We start from the raw sequence: 14,844 nt of genomic DNA, 5'->3' as shown, positions 1-14,844 counted from the left end.
TTTAAAATAAATTATGATAAAATTAAAAAATTGTAAATTTTTTTTTTTAAAAACAGATAATTTAAAAAAGTTAAGGGCTCATTTACATGGGTTCTCTGGCCCATACAGTGTAAATGAGCAGTTTTTTTGTGCAGTGGGAGTCGTCTGTTACTCTATGAGAATGCAGCGGCTGTACAAAAATAGCTGCAGGTCCTAATTTAATAGGTGTGCAGGTGTGGGTGAGTGGCCCCAAATGCACATTGTTAATGTTTGGGGGCCATACACCTGTATTCACACGGCTGTCAGATGAGGAGCTGAGGCTGTGTTCATACAGCTTCTGTATCCCCAAGGCGTAACATAGGCTGCCTGCACACAGCAATAGCCACATTTAAAAAAAAAAAACACTGATTCAAACTGTATAGGCCAAAACACCTATGTGAATGAGCCCCAATACCTCATTTACACACAGAATGCTTTATTAACTTAATACAGTTAATCTTTTTAAGTTATCAGGAATGTTGTACGTTATGTTATGTTTATGTCCGCTAATAATGATTTTAGTGTATTTTTAGTGAAAATATTGTTTTGATGTGTTCGGAGGGGTGGTAGGCTGTATTGGGCCCTGTGATTTCTAACAGTGGCATTGGACAGATTCAGTTAGCCTTAGCCTACCTGTAACCTGCTTCATTCCATTATTGCATGAGAGGGGGAGTCTTGTAAGGAAATTGATCCCTTAGTGATTCGGTACACTGCCTTAAAAGAGGAAAGTAGCCTGATTGGACACTGAACTCTAATGAAACCTTGGCGACTATCTTAAGCAAGGGAACCTTTTAGATAAGGAACCCTGTGTCATTTTCATGCGTTTCTGGTGAGTGTGTGGTAGGTAAAGGAACTGACTTATGAGGGACAGTGCTTAGCACAAGGTCGGGTTCCAGATGAAGAGGGTCAACTCAGGGAGGCCTCCTTCACTTTGTACATTTCAGAAAGCAGTACAATGACATGGAGCCAGTACAGACTGCAGAAAAATCTTTGGCCTATGTTAAAAAGAGACACTACTCCTGGTTAGGGATGAGCCGAACACCCCCCTGTTCGGTTCGCACCAGAACATGCGAACAGGAAAAAAGTTCGCTCGAACACGCGAACACCATTAAAGTCTATGGGACACGAACAACAATAATCAAAAGTGCTAATTTTAAAGGCTTACATGCAAGTTATTGTCTATTGTCTGTTTGGGGACCCGGGTCCTGCCCCAGGGGACATGGATCAATGCAAAAAAAAAGTTTTAAAAACGGCCGTTTTTTAAGGAGCAGTGATTTTAATAATGCTTAAAGTCAAACAATAAAAGTGTAATATCCCTTTAAATTTCGTACCTGGGGGGGTGTCTACAGTATGCCTGTAAAGGGGCGCATGTTTCCCATGTTTAGAACAGTCTGACAGAAAAATGACATTTTGAAGGAAAAATTTCATTTAGAACTACCCGCGGCTATTGCATTGCCGACAATACACATAGAAGTTCATTGATAAAAATGGCATGGGAATTCAACACAGGGAAACCCTGAACCAAAATTAAAAAAAAAAAATGACGTGGGAGTCCCCCTAAATTCCATACCAGGCCCTTCAGGTCTGGTATGGATTTTAAGGGGAACCCTGCGCCAAAAAAAAAAAAAACGGCGTGGGGTCCCCCCAAAAATCCATACCAGACCCTTATCTGAGCACGCAACCTAGCAGGCCGCATGAAAAGAGGGGGGGACGAGAGTGCGCCCCCCCTCCTGAACCGTACCAGGCCACATGCCCTCAACATTGGGAGGGTGCTTTGGGGTAGCCCCCCAAAACACCTTGTCCCCATGTTGATGAGGACAAGGGCCTCATCCCCACAACCCTGGCCGGTGGTTGTGGGGGTCTGCGGGCGGGGGGCTTATCAGAATCTGGAAGCCCCCTTTAACAAGGGGACCCCCAGATCCCGGCCCCCCCGTGTGAAATGGTAAGGGGGTACTTACCCCTACCATTTCACTAAAAAACTGTCAAAAATGTTAAAAATGACAAGAGACAGTTTTTGACAATTCCTTTATTTAAATGCTTCTTCTTTCTTCTATCTTCCTTCATCTTCTTCTTCTTCTGGTTCTTCTGGCTCTTCTGGTTCTTCCTCCGGCATTCTCGTCCAGCATCTCCTCCGCGGCATCTTCTATCTTCTTCTCCTCGGGCCGCTCCGCACCCATGGCATGGGGGGAGGCTCCCGCTCTTCTCTTCATCTTCTTCTTCATCCTCTTCTCTTCTTCCTTCTTCTCTTCTTCCTTCTTCTCTTCTTCATTTTCTTCTCCGGGCCGCTCCGCACCCATGCTGACATGGGGGGAGGCTCCCGCTGTGTGACGGAGTCTCCTCTTCTGACGGTTCTTAAATAATGGGGGGCGGGGCCACCCGGTGACCCCGCCCCCCTCTGACGCACGGTGACTTGAAGGGACTTCCCTGTGATGTCACGGGGAATGCCACAGGGAAGTCCCGTCATGTCCCGTGCGTCAGAGGGGGTGGGGTCACCGGGTGATCCCGCCCCCCGTTATTTAAGAACCGTCAGATGAGGAGACGTCTTCACACAGCGGGAGCCTCCCTCCATGCCAGCATGGATGCGGAGTGGCCCGGAGAAGAAAATGAAGAAGAGAAGAAGAGAAGAAGGAAGAAGAGAAGAGGATGAAGAAGAAGATGAAGAGAAGAGCGGGAGCCTCCCCCCATGCCATGGGTGCGGAGCGGCCCGAGGAGAAGAAGATAGAAGACGCCGAGGAGGAGATGCTGGACGAGAATGCCGGAGGAAGAACCAGAAGAGCCAGAAGAACCAGAAGAAGATGAAGGAAGATAGAAGAAAGAAGAAGCATTTAAATAAAGGAATTGTCAAAAACTGTCTTTTGTCATTTTTAACATTTTTGACAGTTTTTTAGTGAAATGGTAGGGGTAAGTACCCCCTTACCATTTCACACAGGGGGGGGCCGGGATCTGGGGGTTCCCTTGTTAAAGGGGGCTTCCAGATTCCGATAAGCCCCCCGTCCGCAGACCCCCACAACCACCGGCCAGGGTTGTGGGGATGAGGCCCTTGTCCTCATCAACATGGGGACAAGGTGTTTTGGGGGGCTACCCCAAAGCACCCTCCCAATGTTGAGGGCATATGGCCTGGTACGGTTCAGGAGGGAGGGGGCCACACTCTCGTCCCCCCCTCTTTTCCTGCGGCCTGCTAGGTTGCGTGCTCGGATAAGGGTCTGGTATGGATTTTTGGGGGGACCCCACGCCGTTTTTTTTTGGCGCGGGGTTCCCCTTAAAATCCATACCAGACCTGAAGGGTCTGTTATGGAATTTAGGGGGAACCCCACGTCATTTTTTTTTTTTATTTTGGCCGGGGTTCCCCTTAATATCCATACCAGACCTGAAGGGCCTGGTATGGAATTTAGGGGGATTCCCACGTCATTTTTTTTTTTTAATTTTGGTTCGGGGTTTCCCTGTTTTGAATTCCCATGCCGTTTTTATCAATGAACTTCTATGTGTATTGTCGGCAATGCAATAGCCGCGGGTAGTTTTAAATGGAATTTTTCCTTCGAAATGTCATTTTGCTGTCAGACTGTTCTAAACACGGGAAACATGCGCCCCTTTACAGGCATACTATAGACACCCCCACTACGAAATTTAAAGGGATATTACACTTTTATTGTTTGACTTTAAGCATTATTAAAATCACTGCTCCTGAAAAAACGGCCGTTTTTAAAACTTTTTTTTGCATTCATCCATGTCCCCTGGGGCAGGACCCGGGTCCCCAAACACTTTTTATGACAATAACTTGCATATAAGCCTTTAAAATTAGCACTTTTGATTTCTCCCATAGACTTTTAAAGGGTGTTCTGCGGCATTCGAATTTGCCGCGAACACCCCAAATTGTTCGCTGTTCGGCGAACTTGTGAACAGCCAATGTTCGAGTCGAACATGAGTTCGACTCGAACTCGAAGCTCATCCCTACTCCTGGTAATGGATGCTGTCCTCTGGTAATATCTCCTGCTAAATACTCTAAATTCCTTATAGCAGTGCTGAAGATCAGTTTATCTGTGCTGCCAACAGACTGTGTATGATTTACATACACAGGGCTTTTTTTCAGGGGGAAATTGGTGGAACTCAGTTCTACCACCTCTGGCTCAGACCCTTGGGGGGGCCTGCTCACCACAATCACTTGTAAACACAGAAGTCCAGTTTCTGTGTTTACAAGTGACAGCTCTACACTCTGTGTGTAACCCCCCTGAAATCTGCACTCTGTATGTAATGCAATCCTGGTATTTAATGCCCCTTTAAGACCCTCCTACTGTTCGTGAAATTTGACTGATCACACCCACTATTTGATGTGATTTGGAGGGTGTGTGTGCATGGGCGTCCGCAGAACTTTTTTCGGGGGGGGCATAATTTTAGGGTCACCCATGCACTGCCCCTTTTCGACAATGTCATTATCACATTATCATGGTCAGAGACTGCAGACGTAGTACAGTCCCTAGGATAGGTAATGGATAATGGCCAACAGGCTCTTTTACTAGACCCAGCGAAACGACAGCAGTGATTCCTCTGGCTGGACGATCACTCACTCACTCTGGGTTCCCCAGAGGCGACTCTGGTCAGTAGTGTAGCATGTCTGTGCCCTGTTAGTGGCTCTCTCTGGTGGCGCTGGGCAGCGTGGCTCTCTCTGGTGGCGCTGGGCAGCGTGGGTCTCTCTGGTGGCACTGGGCAGCGTGGCTCTCTGGTGGCGCTCGAAAGCGTGGCTCTCTCTGGTGGCACTGAGCAGTGTGGCTCTCTCTGGTGGCGCTGGGCAGCGTGGCTCTCTCTGGTGGGTCTCTCTGGCTTCCGCCCAACACACTACTCATTCTTTGTCCTGTAACACTCTCTCCTGTAGCTTTTTTCCAGGCTGCAGTCTCTCAATCTCTCTCTTGATCAAGCTGTAGCCTCCTCCCTGTGGAAAATGGGGCCGCCAATCTTTGGGACTACATGTCCCATGATGCTCTCCTAGTATCCTTTGATTGGCCCTCAGTTATGGCCAATAGGGAAGGAACGGAGCAGGCAGGAAGCTGGGCGGGGAACCTCGTCTCTTCTCCCTGACAGGAGAAAGGGGGGGCAAGAAGGGGAAACCTCGGACAGCCCGCAGCTCGCCTTTCTCCTGTCACAGCACCGCAGAGTTCTCTGGTAGCCTGAGCAGGGAAAAGAGCCCGAAGTCAGATTACACTGATGGGTGGGCTTGACAGCACCTTTATGGTGTCACCCCACTGGCAGGTGGCACCCGGGTGCGGGCTGGCCGCACCTCGATAGTGACACAACTTTACTGAATTTAAGATCCGATCCAGGGGGGGCACTTGACCCCCCTTGCCCCTACCTGCGGACGCCCATGTGTGTGTGGGAGGGAATTTAGGGGGTCATGGTTGAGTTCCAGCACCTATTGTTTGAGAAAAAAGCCCTGTATATACATATTTCATATTTGCATGTTTATATGATTTAAGTGCTATATATACTGTGTTTGAGTATTTTCTCCCAATACAAGGTACCTAAAACAGGCCCCACCTATAAACTTCTTGGAGTACTAGCAGATTCCTTCCAGAAGAAATGTTACAGCAACAAAACAATGAGTTTAAGCATAAATGGTGCCATGAAAACCTAAAGAGAAAATCTATAAAACAACGCAAAGGAGAAAAAACAAATAGCTGTGTACCTCTAGTAACCACATACAATCCAGCAATAGAAGGGATAAGACAAAAGGTAATCAAAAAGCTGCAACCCATCATAATCAAGAAAATCTTTCAACAACCCCCAATGCTAGCCTTCAGGCAACGACTCCACCTGAGAACATACATTTAGGTGCTTCTAAAGTTGAAAGTGTTTTTCTTTTTTTTTTTTACCTTAATGCATTCACCACATTAAAGCTAAGAAAAAAACCTTCCACTGTCTGCTCCCCCTTCCCCTCCATAACACTTACCTGACTCCTGTATCGATCCAGCGCTGTGCCCCACTGCAGGTCTTTTCTCCATCTCTTCCTGGTCTTACAGGCTTTTCTGAGAACAGCAGGAGCCATTGTCTCCTGCTGCTGTCAGTCAAATCCAGTAAGCAGAGAAGGCAGGCAGGGTTGAGAGCTGCGCTGTGTGTGTCTATTGACACACATAGCCTGGGTCGGGAGGCTGCATGTCTGCCCCCATAGCAAGTGGCTTGCTATGGGGGTAGACACAGAAGAGGAGGAGCCAAGATGGCCAGCGAGGAACCCAGAAGAGGAGGTAAGGGGTGGCTCTGTGCAATACCATTGCACAGAGCAAATAAGGATAAACCTGTTTATATTTATATGTTTATATAATATTTTAATAAAATAATAGACTTTACAGTCACTTTAATTAACAGGTAACTTTATTCTAACAGGGACACAGACAAGGAAACAAAGCCTTGCAACTATATAGGTTGCAAATTATGCAGCCATATCAATCTTTTAAAAATGATCACACATTCAAAAGGAAACTTCAGTGTTACTTGATCATACAGCTGCACCGCCAGTATTGTGGTTGTAGCAAGGTCTCTGGCCTTGTCCAGTCTAATGAGAACTTTCCAGGCCAAAGATAGCTGACATCCTTCTGTATGTGGTGGGTTGTGAGGCATAGTGGGTGCAAGGTGGACAAAGTTATTGGGCGCCAGACACTTCTTGGATGTAAAAGAGTCCTTTTTGTGTTTTTGGGGAAAAGAGGGTTAGGGCCAGGACACCCTTAAGTAGCTGTAAATTCAATTGGCAGACTCCAAGACTTCAATAGGAGAACAGCCGTGCAGGGAAAGGCCCCAGCAAGGCACCACATCTGCACATGCAGGAATACTGTCTCCTATGGCAACAGTCTTTAAAAGTTCCTAACTCAAACGTAACAGTTCCAGCTTCACTACAACTGCCTATTGTAGTTCTTCAACACTTGAGCTCCCGGTCTCTCACTAGACCCTCTGATTCACTAACTCTGAATCCTTTGAGCTCCTCCAATCTTTGCGGTGGTATCTCCCTGAAGCGTCACCCACGCTCCCGTGCTTGGTCCCTAGCTTAGCACTCCAGATACTTCTCAAGCTTCATCCCTGCTGACCGGCTCATCCCTAGCTTGACACATAAGGCTGCTCTGCAAGCGTCCCCTCTGCTGGTTGGGTTCCTGACTTGATCACTGCCTGAAGTTTCCCGATTCCCCACCGTGCCCGTTCGGGGAGAATGCTGCTCCGGTACTTGCTTCAGTTACTCACTGTGGTCCCTGGTAGTAAGATGGGTGGTCCCTTTGTGGTGACAGATTCCTTTCTACTTCCAACCACTGACAGGTTCTCCGGCCTGCAGAACCGTCCCTTCTGGTTGCACTGCAAGCCGCAATTCCAACCCTGTACTGCTCTCTTACTTCTGGATAGGCCCACACACAGCCTAGCAGCCTGATGCCCAAAGGATAGGCCCAATCTCCAGACTAGCAGCCTGGGGCACAGGACACACGTCTACCCAGACAGCTGTCCAGGTGGCACAGAACATAGATCACCTGACGCCACACGAATATATAGGTTCTCCCAGCAGGCCAAGGGATTCAAGAAAACCCCTACCCATTGGCTGAAATACCCATAACTTCACCTCGGGTTGCCCTTCTCATGTCTAGTACCACCAAGTACCCGGCTACCTAATGGTAGAAGAGAAAAGTGCAACAAGGTTAAACAGCGAGAAATCAATAGATCTCTATCAATCAACCAGGATAACTACTCCTGGCAAGTAAATTTGTGAGGAGCTCCCTGCCTAAACTACAGGGTGCTACATCCTCCCCCTGCCCAAGAAACTACGTTTCAGAGTTTGCATAAAAATAATTTGAGCTCCAAAGCCTGAGAGCGAATGTCCTGGTAAAAACTGGGATGGGTGGGGAAACAAGGAAAGAGTTAACAATATTACAATATGAAATAATGTGTGTGGCGTACCACATTCAAATAGTTAGTCATGTATGACATTCAAGTATTAAAAATAGTTATGTGCATTTTTGAAGTCAAGTAAAGCAACAGTATTGCCACCTAACGATCCATCTAATATATACAGTGGTAACAAATATAAAGAGGGTTAGTGTTGTTATCCAGCTAGATCCCTGTCTCTCCTTAGCCAAGGAAGACGCACCAACACAGCAACACCTGAAAGAGAAAAATCAAAACAATGCAAATGCATCCTACCCTATAGGAACATAGTGCAATATGTACACAGTGATTTGAACTGATCCTCAGCCAAGGGCAGCATGAAAGTGTAAAGACATCCTATACATGTCTACATTATTTACATCATGAAAAAGCAGGCCCCATTCTCGCTGAGAATGCCACCCCCTTTCCTAACTATAGAACTTCAACAAAGTCCACAGATTGCTCTTCAGGGTGAAACACCCCAACAACTTTAGTTTTTTGGCCAACATGGCTCAGATGATCACTTTCTGTAACTGCCGGCAGCATCCAGTTCAGCACAGTCCTGGTAATACAGCTTTCTGGGGTGTTCCCCATTAACAACACTTTAAATGGGTGTGTAAGGTGGCTGTCAGCATAGCGTCCTTGACGTACCTGTACGTCGCTCTGTGCAAGGAGGATAGTGGGCGCGCCCACTGGGGGAGTGTGAGGAGAGGCAGAACGGGGAACTTCCTATGTAAACAAGGCGATTCCCGTTCTGCCAGATGACATGACAGAGATCTACTGTTCCCTGTGATCGGGAACAGTGATCTTTGTCATGTTCCAGTAAGCCCATCCCCCCTACAGTTAGAACACACCCAGGGGACACACTTGATCACTTGATCACCCCCTATTGTTAACCCCTTCCCTGCCAGTGACATTTTTACATTGATCATTGCATTTTTATAGCACTGATCAATGTAATAAGGTCACTGGTCCCCAAAAAGTGTCATTTGGGGTCAGATTTGTATGCAATTCCACTAAAAATCGCAGATCACCGCCATTACCAATAAAAAAATTAAAAAAATAAAAGTTCCTAAATCCCACCTGTAGTTTGTGGACGCGATAACTTTTGCGCAAACCAATCAATATACGCCTATTGCAGTTTTATTTTTTTACCAAGAATATGTAGAAGAATATATATATTGGCCTAAACTGATGAATAAATTCTTTTTTTATATATATTTTTTGGATATGTAGTATAGCAGAAAGTAAAAAAATAATGTTTTTTAAAAAAAAGTGTTGGTCATTTTTATGTTTATAGCGCAAAAAAATAATAACACAGAGGTGATCAAATACCACCAAAAGAAAGCTCTATTTGTGGGTAAAAGACGTCAATTTTGTTTGGGTACAGCGTCGCATGACAGCGCAATTGTCAGTTAAAGTGATGCAGTTCTGTATGGCAAAAAATGTCCTGGTCATTAAGGGGGCAAATCCTTCCGGGGCTGAAGTGGTTAAGCAATGGCTTGCTTTGTATCTTTGCTCTCCTGCCATGAGCTGTACTCCCCTGCATCTCCAAGCCATAGGGTTTTGCCTCTCTTGCTTGCAGGAGACATTTCCCTCTTCTTACAAGTGTCGGAAATTCCGATCGTGTGTGGGCTCCATCGGACTTTTTCCGTTGGATTTTCCGACACAAAGTTTGAGAGCAGGATATAAAATTTTCCGACAACAAAATCCAATCCGATCGTGTGTACACAAATCTGACGCAAAAAGTGCCACGCATGCTCAGAATAAATTAACCACTTGCCGACCGCCTCACGCAGATATACTGAGGCAGAATGGCACGGGCAGGCAAAGTAACGTATGCCCGAGGCGATCGGCTTCGGTCCCCAAGCAATCCGTGCTGAGGGGGGAGGCCATCCATTCGTGGCCACCCCCTCGCGATCGCTCCCAGCCAATGGCAATCTTCCTCTGCTGCTGTATAGTAAACAGCGGCAGAGGAAGTGATGCCATCTCTCCTCGGCTCGGTATTTTCCGTTCCGGCACCGAGGAGAGAAGACATCGATGTGAGTGCACAATACTACACACACAGTAAAACACACCAGGCACACTTTACATCCCCTATCACCCCCCTGATCACCCCCTAATCACCCCCTAATCACCCCCTAATCACCCCCCCTGTCACAGTGACACCAAGCAGTTTTTTTTTCTGATTACTGTATTGGTGTCAGTTTGTGACAGTTAGTGTGGTAGGGCAGTTAGGGTTAGCCCCCATTAGGTCTAGGATACCCCCCTAACCCCCCCTAATAAAGTTTTAACCCCTTGATCACTCCCCATTGCCAGTGTCACTAAGCGATCCTTTTTCTGATCGCTGTATTAGTGTCACTGGTGATGCTAGTTAGGAAGGTAAATATATAGGTTCGCCGTCAGCGTTTTTTAGCAACAGGGACCCTCATATACTACCTAATAAAGGTTTTAACCCCTTGATTGCCCCCAGTTAACCCTTTCACCAGTGATCACCGTATAACTGTTACGAGTGACGCTGGTTAGTTAGTTTATTTTTTTATAGTGTCAGGGCACCCGCCGTTTATTACCTAATAAAGGTTTAGCCCCCTAATTGCCCGACGGTGATATAAGTTAGGTTTTAAGGTCAGATAGGGTCTGCGTCGCCCCAGGCAGCGTCAGGATAGCGCCAGTACCGCTAACACCCATGCACGCAGCATACACCTCCCTTAGTGGTATAGTATCTGAACGGATCAATATCTGATCCAGTGGCGTCACTAGGGTTGGTGTCACCCGGTGCCGAAAAAATTGGTGTCACCCCCTCCTCCACCAACTACCTCAGTACAGACCCCCCCCCACTAACTACAGACCCCACTCCATCAATATAGCCCCCCTCCCTCAGTACAGACCCCCTTCCATTAATATAGACCCCCGCTCAGTGCAGACCCCCTTTCCTCAGTATAGACCCCCCACTAAGTACTGACCCCCTCCCTTATTGCAGACCCCCCATCAGTTCAGACACCCTCCCTCAGTGCAGAGTCTGCAGACCCCCCTCCATCAGTATCAACCTCCCACCTCAGTGCAGACCCCCCTATCAGTACATACTCCCCCCTCAGTGCTGACCCCCATCAGTATGGAATCCCCCTCTCAGTGTAGACCCCTGCCCATTAGTATAGAATCCCCCCTCAGTGCAGAGCCCCCATTAGTATAGAATCCCCCCTCAGTGCAGAGCCCCCATTAGTATAGAATCCCCCCTCAGTGCAGAGCCCCCCATTAGTATAGAATCCCCCCTCAGGGCAGAGCCCCCATTAGTATAGACACCCCACTCAGTGCAGAGCCCCCATTATTATAGACACCCCCCCCTCAGTGCAGAGCCCCCATTAGTATAGACACCCCCCCAGTGCAGAGCCCCCATTAGTATAGACACCCCCCCTCAGTGCAGAGCCCCCATTAGTATAGACACCCCCCTCAATGCAGAGCCCCCATTAGTATAGACACCCCCCTCAATGCAGAGCCCCCACTAGTATAGACACACCCTCAGTGCAGACCCCCATTAGTATAGACACCCCCTCAGTGCAGAGCCCCCCATTAGTATAGAATCCCCCCTCTGTGCAGAGCCCCCATTAGTATAGACACCCCCCCTCAGTGCAGAGCCCCCATTAGTATAGACACCCCCCCTCAGTGCAGAGCCCCCATTAGTATAGACATCCCCCCTCAGTGCAGAGCCCCCATTAGTATAGACATCCCCCTCAGTGCAGAGCCCCCATTAGCATAGACACCCCCCCTCAGTGCAGAGCCCCCCATTAGTATAGAATCCCCCTTCAGTGCAGAGCCCCCATTAGTATAGACATCCCCCTCAGTGCAGAGCCCCCATTAGCATAGACACCCCCCCTCAGTGCAGAGCCCCCCCATTAGCATAGACACCCCCCCCTCAGTGCAGAGCCTCCATTAGCATAGACACCCCCCCTCAGTGCAGAGCCTCCCATTAGCATAGACACCCCCCCTCAGTGCAGAGCCCCTATTAGCATAGACACCCCCTGCACCCACACATACATAAAGTTTACAGACCTCAGAACAGCGCGGATGATACACACAGCCGTGTGTGTCCCTCGGGCTCCCCCTCCTCTTGTGGAAATGTAAACAGAGAGGAGGGGGAGGCGGCTTCAGTCCGCTGCGCTGAGGGACACAGCGCAAGTCCGGAGGAGCAGATCAGGGCAGCGGGCAGTGTAAGCGGTGCATGCCGCTACCTACGGGTGTCACCCCTCTGGCGGGTGTCACCCGGTGTGGCCCGCACCCCCCGCACCCACCTAACAACGCCACTGATCTGATCCGATCAGATCTATACTAGTGTCCCCAGCAGTTTAGGGGTCCCAAAAATGCAGTGTTAGCGGGATCAGCCCAGATACCTGCTAGCACCTGTGTTTTGCCCCTCCGCCCGGCCCAGCCCAACCCACCCAAGTGCAGTATCGATCGATCACTGTCACTTACAAAACACTAAATGCATAACTGCAGCGTTCGCAGAGTAAGGCCTGATCCCTGCGATCGCTAACAGTTTTTTGGTAGCGTTTTGGTGAACTGCCAAGCATCAGCGGCCTAATACACCCCGGTCATAGTCAAACCAGCACTGCAGTAACACTTGGTGACGTAGGGGAGTCCCATAAGTGCAGTTCAAGTTGGTGAGGTGGCAAGCACAAGTAGTGTACCGCTGCCACCAAGAAGAAGACAAACACAGGCCCGTCGTGCCCATAATGCCCTTCCTGCTGCATTCACCAATCCTAATTGGGAACCCACCGCTTCTGCAGCACCTGTACTTCCCCCATTCACATCCCCAACCAAATGCAGTCAGCTGCATGAGAGGCATTTTCTTTATGTCCTCCCGAGTACCCCTACCCAACGAACCCCCCAAAAAAGATGTCATGTCTGCAGCAAGCGCGGATATAGGCGTGACACCCGCTATTATTGTCCCTCCTGTCCTGACAATCCTGGTCTTTGCATTGGTGAATGTTTTGAACGCTACCATACACTAGTTGAGTATTAGCGTAGGGTACAGCATTGCACAGACTAGGCACACTTTCACAAGGTCTCCCAAGATGCCATCGCATTTTGAGAGACCCGAACCTGGAACCGGTTACAGTTATAAAAGTTACAGTTACAAAAAAAGTGTAAAAAAAAAACAAAAAAAAAAACACAATAGTTGTCGTTTTATTGTTCTCTCTCTCTATTCCCTCTCTATTGTTCTGCTCTTTTTTACTGTATTCTATTCTGCAATGTTTTATTGTTATTATGTTTTATCATGTTTGCTTTTCAGGTATGCAATTTTTTATACTTTACTGTTTACTGTGTTTTATTGTTAACCATTTTTTTGTCTTCAGGTACGCCATTCAGCTGCAGCGCGGATTTATTTATCTTGACAGCAACAGCGTTTGCTCCCACGATATATAAAGCCGTGACTCCAGCAGAGGTGATATATGCCGAAGCATGGGGGCAGCAGGGGCGGAGGAGCGATTTGCTCCTAACTTTTGGGGCGGATGCCCCCACGCTTCGGCATATATAAATGGTGCATGTATGCCTATCATTAGAAGTGGGTGGATGAAGGGAGATATTCTAATGGTGGGCACACCCACCAATCAATCTTTTTTTTCGTTCGATTACAGTATATGCCCAACAAGGACCAGCAACGTACTGGTATGTTGCTGGACTTTGAGTGGTTATACCAGAATGATGCCTGCAGGTTTAGGTATTATCTTGGTATCATTCTTTTCAGCCAGCGGTCGGCTTTCATGTAAAAGCAATCCTAGCGGCTAATTAGCCTCTAGACTGCTTTTACAAGCAGTGGGAGGGAATGCCCCCCCACCGTCTTCCATGTTTTTCTCTGGCTCTCCTGTCCCAACAGGGAACCTGAGAATGCAGCCAGTGATTCAGCCAGCTGACCATAGAGCTGACCGGAGACCAGAGTGGCTCCAAACATCTCTATGGCCTAAGAAACCGTAAGCTACGAGCATTTCATGACTTAGATTTCGCCGGATGTAAACAGCGCCATTGGGAAATTGGGAAAGCATTTTATCACACCGATCTTAGAGTGGTCAGATGCTTTGAGGGCAGAGGAAAGATCTAGGGTCTAATAGACCCCAATTTTTTCAAAAAAAGAGTACCTGTCACTACCTGTTGCTATCATAGGGGATATTTACATCCCCTGAGATAATAAAAATGATTAAAAAAAATGAAAGGAACAGTTTAAAAATAAGATAAAAAAGCAAAAAAATAAGAAAAAAAAAAAAAAAAGCACTGCTGTCCCCCCCTGCTTTTGCACAAAGGCGAACGCAAGTGTTGGTCTGGTGTCAAATGTAAACAGCAATTGCACCATGCATGTGAGGTGTCACCACGAAGGTCAGATCGAGGGCAGTAATTTTAGCAGTAGACCTCCTCTGTAAATCTAAAGTGGTAACCTGTAAAGGCTTTTAAAGCCTTTTAAAAATATATTTAGTTTTTCGCCACTGCACGTTTGTGCGCAATTTTAAAGCATGTCATGTTTGGTATCCATGTACTCTGCCTAAGATCATCTTTTTTATTTCATCAAGCATTTGGGAAATATAGTGTGTTTTAGTGCATTAAAATTTAAAAAAGTGTGTTTTTTTCCCAAAAAAATGCATTTGAAAAATCTCTGCGCAAATACTGTGTGAAAAAAAATGAAACACCCACCATTTTAATCTGTAGGGCATTTGCTTTAAAAAAATATATAATGTTTGGGGGTTCAAAGTAATTTTCTTGCAAAAAAAAATAATTTTTTCATCTAAACAAAAAGTGTCAGAAAGGGCTTTGTCTTCAAGTGGTTAGAAGAGGGGGTGATGTGTGACATAAGCTTCTAAATGTTGTGCATAAAATGCCAGAACAGTTCAAAACCCCCCCAAATGACCCCATTTTGGAAAGTAGACACCCCAAGCTATTTGCTGAGAGGCATGTCGA

General features: G+C 47.2%; 1 protein-coding gene across 1 annotated transcript in view; it reads left to right on the top strand.

Annotated features, from left to right (window-relative positions):
- Positions 1-14,844, top strand: part of LOC141122046 (transmembrane channel-like protein 2-B) — a 177,243-nt gene that overhangs the window by 1,032 nt on the left and 161,367 nt on the right. The gene's annotated exons all lie outside the window — the stretch shown is intronic.

This window comes from Aquarana catesbeiana, linkage group LG01 (genome assembly GCF_042186555.1).
Source record: "Aquarana catesbeiana isolate 2022-GZ linkage group LG01, ASM4218655v1, whole genome shotgun sequence".
NCBI classification, from domain to species: domain Eukaryota; kingdom Metazoa; phylum Chordata; class Amphibia; order Anura; family Ranidae; genus Aquarana; species Aquarana catesbeiana.
This window is presented reverse-complemented; position numbering and strand designations above follow the sequence as displayed.